The sequence below is a fragment of the Theobroma umbraticum genome, unplaced genomic scaffold, assembly GCF_002168275.2.
Source record: "Theobroma umbraticum cultivar Fairchild unplaced genomic scaffold, ASM216827v3 scaffold_89.0, whole genome shotgun sequence".
Classification (NCBI taxonomy): domain Eukaryota; kingdom Viridiplantae; phylum Streptophyta; class Magnoliopsida; order Malvales; family Malvaceae; genus Theobroma; species Theobroma umbraticum.
The window spans coordinates 1,601,036-1,609,414 of NW_018397271.1; the positions used below are offsets into that span (position 1 = coordinate 1,601,036).

The 8,379-nt window shown below is 34.2% G+C and overlaps 1 long non-coding RNA gene across 2 annotated transcripts in view; it reads right to left on the reverse strand.

Annotated features, from left to right (window-relative positions):
• Window positions 1-7,866: 7,866 nt before the first annotated feature.
• LOC110426555 (uncharacterized) overlaps window positions 7,867-8,379 on the reverse strand; it is a 2,444-nt gene continuing 1,931 nt past the window's right edge. For both annotated transcript variants that reach the window (XR_002446158.1, XR_002446159.1), the window contains one exon: window positions 7,867-8,086. This is a non-coding gene — a long non-coding RNA (uncharacterized LOC110426555). The remainder of the gene's footprint in view (window positions 8,087-8,379) is intronic.

Sequence of the window (8,379 nt, forward strand, 5' to 3'; positions counted from 1 at the left end):
ACTATTATTCATTTTGCCACGTCTCAAGCAATTCTCTTCTTCCTCTCTGTTGTGCTCTCTTCTCCACTCAATGCACTAAAGCCCTTGTCGTTTGACGACAGTTAGGAAAATGTCTTGGTTAAGACTCAAGTTCACTCTAGGCTAGAAAGAAGAGACTAACCCCCAATCTAGAAAGTCCAAAAGAGCCTAGACTAGCTTAGAAGGTCTAGAAGGATTAGATGAGCCCAAAAGATCCAAATGAGCCTAAAAGGTCTGGACAGGCCCAAATGATGTTGGGAGTTTGTAATCAACATTGCAATAGCTATGAAAATTTAAATTTTTTTCCATCATCAACATAATACTTTGGTTTGTTCAACATAGAAAACTCTAACTACAAGAAAGAATATAGTAATACCTTTCAAACTTTTGATTCTATTTCAATATAGTTCAAAACACAAAAACTAAAATCTCCAAGCCCCAAGAGCAAGGATTGTCTAAACCCATAAGCTACCTAAGTGTCTAGCTTATAATGGTGATCCATACCAATGGCTAGTGAGAAAAGTTTTGAGGGAAGGGAGTGTATAAAGATACATTACGTTCTTTTAAGCATGTAATTTTAGTAAAATACTTTCTTTATCTTTATATTTATCATTTTCATCATTAACTAATGAGATTAATGTTGGCAATGACCATGCAATCATAAGCAATGAAAATGATGGTGATTAGGTAAAAACCAGATATGTTATTTATTCAGGAAACAAAACTACAACAGTTAAAACTAGAATGTTTCAGAGATTGTGGGGAAAAGATATATTCAGTAAGAAAGCAAGGTGTTCAATAAGAAGTTTAGGGGTTCTTATCTGTATACTGAGAGAGGACTTTTTTGAGTTGTCTGAATGTGTTAAGAATAAATATTTTATTATCCTAGTAAGGAAGGTTAGAAATATGGGTAAAGTTTGTGGGTTCGTTAATGTCTACACTCTTAATGAGGAAACAACAAGGAACACTATGTGGGAAGAGTTGTTAGGGATCACGGGTAGCAAGGATCCATTGTAGTGCCTAGGTGGAGATTTTAACATTGTACAATATGAGCATGAAAGAACAATAGAGAGGAGATTGGTAGATTTGTAACAGCTTTTGGGGAATTTATTGATGCATTGGCACTGGTGGATCTGCTGTTAGTTAAAATTCTACTATGTAAGTATACGTATCGAATAGACAGTATATTAGCAAGTAGAGTATCGATCCACAGGGAATTGATCTAAAAGTTTACTAAGTACTAAAATTATCGCAAATTAACTTATCCAAACAATATCAAAATAATATCAAATCAAACTAAGTTATAGCAGAATTAAATTAAGAAAAATCAAAATAATAAATACTCAAATAAATATCAAATCAAACAAGCCTAGGATTACAATATCCCTCACACTTCATCTAAATCTTACCTCTCTTCCTTAACTTATCTCAATGGTTTGAATTGCTAACCTAGAGTCCTAAATTATTTATAAGAGTCTCCCGACTCATCTTATAAAAATATCTATTTAACCAAAACACTATATCCCTATGTGATTGAAATTAAACAAACTCATTAAGTTCAGGCTCTAATCTGGCTACATATGGCCTATAGGTATATCCCTATCCTATACGCAAATCAATTAATATGATCATATGCTATCCCAATTTTAGTCTACACTAAACTCCCTTTCTCAAGTTTGTTTAGGTTTCTAGATCAATTTAATTGGTGGCCAAGCAATTAAAAGCATTAACAACAAATTGGAATAAACAATTCAAATCCCATTGAAAATAAGCAAGAAAGTGATTAAAAATCTAGATTACATGTGAGTTCAATTGCAATCCTAGAAAAATAAATTAGCTCATAATATCTAATAAAGACAATATCCAAAGAAATTTAGCCATGAATCCAAGTCAAAGAAAATAAGAAAAACACAAAGGTAAGAGAGAAAACTAATAGTTAGAGATTTATGATCTTCATTCTCTCTCCATCCTCTTGTTTCCTTGCTTTGTTCTTGGCTCCAAATCTCCAGAATAGTTGCTTGCTGCCTCCTCTCCAAAATCTCTGAAAAAGGCTCCTTAAATAGGCTCCAAATAACCTAATTTTTGAAATTTCGTTAATATCCTTTATTTTTTTTTTGGAAATTCGCACAGCGCTGCGGCGCTACTTCTCCAGCGTTGCAGCGCTGAGCTCTCTGGAATTTTGTATGTGTGCTTCTTTTCATCAACGCTGCAGCCTTGTTCTCCCAGCGCTGTGGCAGTCTATCAACTTTAAACGTGAGTTTCACCCTGATATGTTAAGAACTGGGCAAAGTAGTAAACATAAAAGTTTTATCCCTGTCTCTTAACTTTCCAATGGATCAAAAATCACATCAATTGGACTGCTGTATTGAAAGATTTGCTCCAAAACCGCATCATGTTCAGTCTTTACATACTGCTGCAGTGGTCCGACTTTGACAAATATTTTGACCATGATCCAATCAGAACTGGGCAACTTGGTGAACATAAACATTGTATCCCTTCTTCTTATAATTCTGTTGGTCTAAGAATCACCTCATTTGGAGTCTTTTTGAAAGAGATATGGTCAAAATACTGAAACATATACGAATGAAGCTATCACCATACTTGCATTGATTTTCATCAAATGAGTCTTTTTCATCAATTTCCTACAAAAGTCATAAGAGAAATTAGCAATAACTACTCTTAAAGTAATTTAAAATAAAATAACTTAAAATTTAACTAAAATAACTTAAATTAATCACTTAACAATAATCAAACTTAAACTAAAAAAAAACACCTATAATGTTAAAATTTGAACTAAAATCTCAAAAATCTAGCTACTTAAGGTCGCAAAATGACTCAAAATAACTCTATATAATAGAGTTATCATTTGCCACTTGGTGGAGGCAAATTTTATGGTGTGGAAATCATGATAGGTGGTTGTTTAGTCATCTTGATAGATTTTTATTGGAGGTGGACTAGATGGATTACTTTTCAGATATTATCCAAGAATGTTTTTCGAGTCCTCTTTCAAATCATAACCCAACTATTTTAAGGTTTAAAAAAGTTGATTAGGGTCCAAAGCCTTTAATGATCTTTAATTATTAGATGGATGAGAAGAGCTTCCAAGAGGTGGTCAACAAGCATGAAGAATGTAGTGGTTAGGAAGAAAGAGCAAATGGAGGGATTTGAGACAAACTTAAAGGTTTGAAAAAAAAAATTAAGAAGTGGAAACTCAGGTTCTTGGAAACACATAGTGGCAAATTTAGTGCCTTGAGGAAGAGATTCAAGCTTTGCAAACTCAATGTCAAGAAGAGGGACTAAATCAAAGCTGTTAGGAACAATTAGTGAAAAAGAGGTTGAAGTTATGGGTTTTTTATCAAAAAGAAGAAGGAGAATGGTTACAAAAAGTCGAGAGTTGGATGGGTTAATGAAGGAGATAAAAATATGAAGTACTTCCACATAATGGCCTTTGCGAGAAAAAGCATCAATCACATTGAGAAAATTACAAGTGAGGGAAAAAGTCTTATTGACCCTATAAGCGTGAAGAAGGAAGTGGTTAAACACTTTAAAAATCTGTACAAGGAAAAAGTGGTTGTTGAGTTGGTGGACATGGAATGGCAGTTCAGCAAACTAAGGAATCCAAATGTATGTTGGAAAGACTTTCAAAGAAGGAGGAAATCTGGGAAACAATTCAAGGCTACGATAGACATAAAGCACCAAGGCTAGATAATTATAATTTGAATTTTTTAAAAACACAATGGAAAAGTGGTGAAAAAAACGTGATAAAGTTTATTGTAGAGTTCTTTAGAAAAGGTCGATTAAGCAGGTGGGGCCAACGCATCCTTCATTGCTCTAATTCCAAAGGTTCCAAACCTTTCAACATTAAGAGAATACAAACCAATTAGTTTTGTTGGTAGCTTGCATAAAATTGTTGCAAAAATGTTAGCCAATAGATTGAAAAATGTTATTGGTGAGATTTTCGAGAAAAATCAGTTTACCTTTATTCAAGGTAAGCAACTTATGGATTGCTCGCTCATCGTAAATGAGGTCATTGACTGGTTAAGGAAAACAAAGTTAGGGGGTTTATTCTCATAGTGGATTTTGAAACGGCTTTCAACAACGTCAATTGGAAGTTCCTTGATCTTGTCATGACTAAAATGGGATTTGGTGAGAGACGGAAAAGGTGGATTAAAGAATGCATTTCCATGGCTTCAATTTTGGTCTTAGTTAATGGTTTGCCTATAAGGCAATTTAAATTGGCGAGAGGCTTGGGACAAGGTTGCCCATTATCTCTTTTTCTCTTCAACATGGTGGCCGAGGCTTTAAGTTGCATGCTAAAGAAAGCTAAGGAAAAAGATATGTTTAAAGGTGTGACTGTCAGTAAAAATTGGCTATCAATTTTACATCTTCAATACGCGGATGACACCATATTATTTTGTGAGCTAAAGTTGGACTATTTATTGGTGCTGAAAAGAATACTTCGATGCTTCCAAGGTGTGTCAATCCTTAAAACCAACTTCTCAAAGAGCCGTTTGATTGCAATTGAAGTTGAGCAGAATGTTATGGGTAGTTGGGCTAGGAAAATTGCATGCTAGATTTGGAAAATTTCCACTACATACTTGGACTCCTTTTGGGTGTTAATCATAATTCGTCCAACTTTAAGAGACTGATCATTGAGAGCATAGGTTCAGAATTAATAGGGCGGAAGGCCAACATTCTATCACTGGGTGGGGGAATCACACTTCTAAGGTAAGTGCTGATGAGTTTGCCAATCTCCTATGTCCCTTTTCTAAATCCCAGTTAAGGTGAGAAATGAACTCAAAAAAATTCAACGAAGCTTTCTTTGGTGGGCATAAAGTTGAAGAAAAGGTACACTAATTGATTTGGGGCAAAGTTTGCTACTATAAGGAGTGCAGAGGTGTTGGTATTATCGATCTAGAGGTTAAAAATCATACCTTAATAAATGAAAATGGAGGTTCGAACATGAGAAAAACAACTTATGGAGGAAAGTCTTTATGGAGAAAATCGAAAGTGATCTTTTTTTTGCTATTGCCTAACACGAGTGTAAACAGGAGTACTTCTACCTTTTGAAAAAAAATTATAAGCCCTTTATGTCTTACTAACAAATATTTCTTGCTGGGCTTTTGTAACCTTAGTTTTGTAATGGGCAATAGTGAGAACATATTGTTTTGCCAAGATGAATGGATAGAAGGTGTCATTTTAGGTCAAGTCATCCCTTGGATTTTTGCCTTAGTAGTGAACGAAAAAGGCAAAAGGGCTTAATATGGTAGCTGGGACAATGAGAACTAGGCATGGAATTTCTAGCTGAGACAACAACTTTTTGACTAGGAGGTTGAGCAATGGAACCACATGAGAAATTTCCTTTATGATTTCAACTAAGCAAAAAGTTAAAGGATAAGCTGATCTAGAAAAAAAAAGAAATGAATGGAATTTACACTACAAAATCTTTCTCTAAATCAATCCTCGCTCTTAAGAATAAAATTGAGAGGATTTGGAAGCAAGTGTGGGTAAATTTGGCACCACGTATAGTTGAAACATTTATGTGCTGGCTTCTTCATGGCAAGATAGTAGTGAAAAAAGAACTCATAAAAAGAGGAGTGCTTAATATTTAGTCGCTGTAATGTATTCTTTGTGACAGTGATAGGGAGATATGTAACCACCTTTTTGTTACCTGTTTAGAGACGTGGAAAGAATAGGCAAGTTGGTGCAAAGTCTCAAATTATAGGTGAGTTTGCCTAAAGGATGTTAGACAATTTTTTGAGGCACGGAATGGTTGCCAACAAAGTGAAAGGGTTTACAAGGTATAGAAAATGACCTACTTTACAATTGTTTGGTCTATATGGAAATGCATAAATGTAATTGTGCTTGAAAGAAAAGAATAGGATGCAACCTAATGCTTAGAACTAGCACGCATAAGGGTTGCTTCTTGAGCTAATGCTAAGTGGCCATCTATTTACCCATTAGTGCTAGATACATATAAACAACCCTCCATGTCAGTTCACATCGAAAAAAAGGATAGAGGGAGAAAAGGGATTCAATGGGTGGCTCCAGCTCAATGAAAAATGAAATTCAAAGTGGTTGGGGTGACTAAAAGGTGTTTGGGGCCTGCCGAGATAGGTGGCGTATAGAGAAACTATTATGGAGAAACAAAATAACTTTCGCCAAGTTCATTGGCACTGCTTACTCGAACTCAACTAAGATTTTGGCCTCGCGATAAGCCTTTATTATCTTTGCTGCATTGACTTGGAATGGAAAACCACAAACTTTTCATTAAGAGTGATTCAAGCAACGTAATAAAGTGGACTCATAACCCTAATACAACAACATAGAGAATGCAAAAATGGCTTTTATAGATAGAAAGGATAAAGGCAAGACTTCAAGGCTGGGAGATCCAACATACAAAGAGGGAAACAAATCTAAGGGTTAACTCTTCAACAAAAAAAGGGGCATAATCATAGATTGACACCTTGCAAGTATTCCAGTAAGTCATTTATTGTTTCATTATTTTGTGAACCTCGTGGACTACAAGGTGTTATGTTTTGGGAATTGAACTTACTGGTCTATCATTAATTGCCTTGTTTGTAATCTATTTACTAGTGGTGTAGGGCTCACTTTAGCTTGTAGGGTAAATCTGAAAGGGATGATTAACTGATTCTTTTTATAAGGCTATTGGGGGTATACTAGGTTGGAATCCAAGCATACTGACTAATAACTCTGGCTTTTGTACTAGGTTCTTTTTTATACCAATTCGAAGGGAAAAATTCATTCCTAGTTTATTAAAAAAAGAATACTTTGTCTTTCAAAAAAAAATCAATGCGCAATAGAAATTTAAAATTTTTCTCTTAGGTAGGATCATACTTTGGTTTATTTAGCGTAGAAAAGCTTAACTAAAAGAGTAGATTATTATACTTTCAAGACTTTGAAGTTGAAATCACAAGGTATTTAAGTCAGGAAACCAATTTCCTCTACACCAAGCTTGGGTTGTTGCAAACCAAAAGCTGTCCAAGCGTACACCCTCTAATAGTAATCCATATGAATGATAATGATGAACAACTCTAATAAAGTGTAAGGTTACTTATGCTTACAAGACTTGGAGCTAGCTAGGGGAAAGGATATCAAGTTTCTTACTTCTTAACACATAACAGAAGCAGATAGCAAGAGGAGGTAAAAATTGAAGCCAACTTGTAGGGAGCACATAAAATCGATTCATAGTTAAAAAGGTTGAAAATAGAATTTTAGGGTTTTGAGTGCTAAAGTTAACTTCTAGGGGTTTTGCCTCACTATGTCAATTATCTCTTCTATTACCTCTCAAGGTTTCAGATGTAGTGTAATTCTCTTTCACATGTAACACAAGCATTACATTAAAGGAAATTAAAGCCCGAATAGGTTTAACATAACTTTTATGCTAATTGTAAATTTGCTTTTGACTAAATTGAACAATTTAATTAAGTGTTTGAAGTTTCAAATTTATTTTAATTGAGTCTAACTTAATTCTCTATTTTACATTCTTAATTATCATTTTTTAAATGTGTGTGACTGAATGAGTTATTAACATGTTGGCCTAAATATAAATTATAATCCTAAGCAATATAAGATTAGATGAATTAAACTCTTTGCATTTATCATCAAGTTCAGATTGATTATATCATCTGTATAAGTCAACATTGTGACGACCTCTTCCCTGATCGTTACCGGTGTTCGAGACTTACGAGTGAACTCGTCAAATCCCTAATAAGTCTTACTTAAAATGTTAGTTATTACTTCATATTCATACCATTAATCTATGAAATTTCTGTGATCCATAAAACTCTTTGTAATAAGAATTGAACAATAATCTTTATAAATTGACTAAACTTTTATTCCACATAATTGTAAAAATAATACATCAAGACTTATAATCTCCAAATGTACATTTATATTGAAACTAATGTCTGATTTCATAACAAGTTATACTATGACAACTCGACCTCTAGCAGCAGAGTGACTCTGAATAAAGTGCTATTAGATGCCTTTACCTATCCGTGGTGGACTGCAAATGTCGATGAATGCACGCTAGGTTGATCACTATCTACAAAAGGGAAATAAAGGGGTGAGTCTCACAAACTCAGTGATCATTGGCTCCATGAGCAGGGCGTAGATGGGAAACAAGCTTAAAGCAGATAAGTTGAATAATAAAACCGAAATATCAAATCATAATCTTAAAAAACCAAATCATAAGTAGGATATTTGTGCCTTGTAAAAATAATGACGTAAATCATAATGCAATATTTCACTTGGCAAAACGATGCTAAAAACAAGCGTAGCAAAACAGAGTTCAATCATAAAAAACATCACTTGTCATCAAAATATGAATAACAGTAT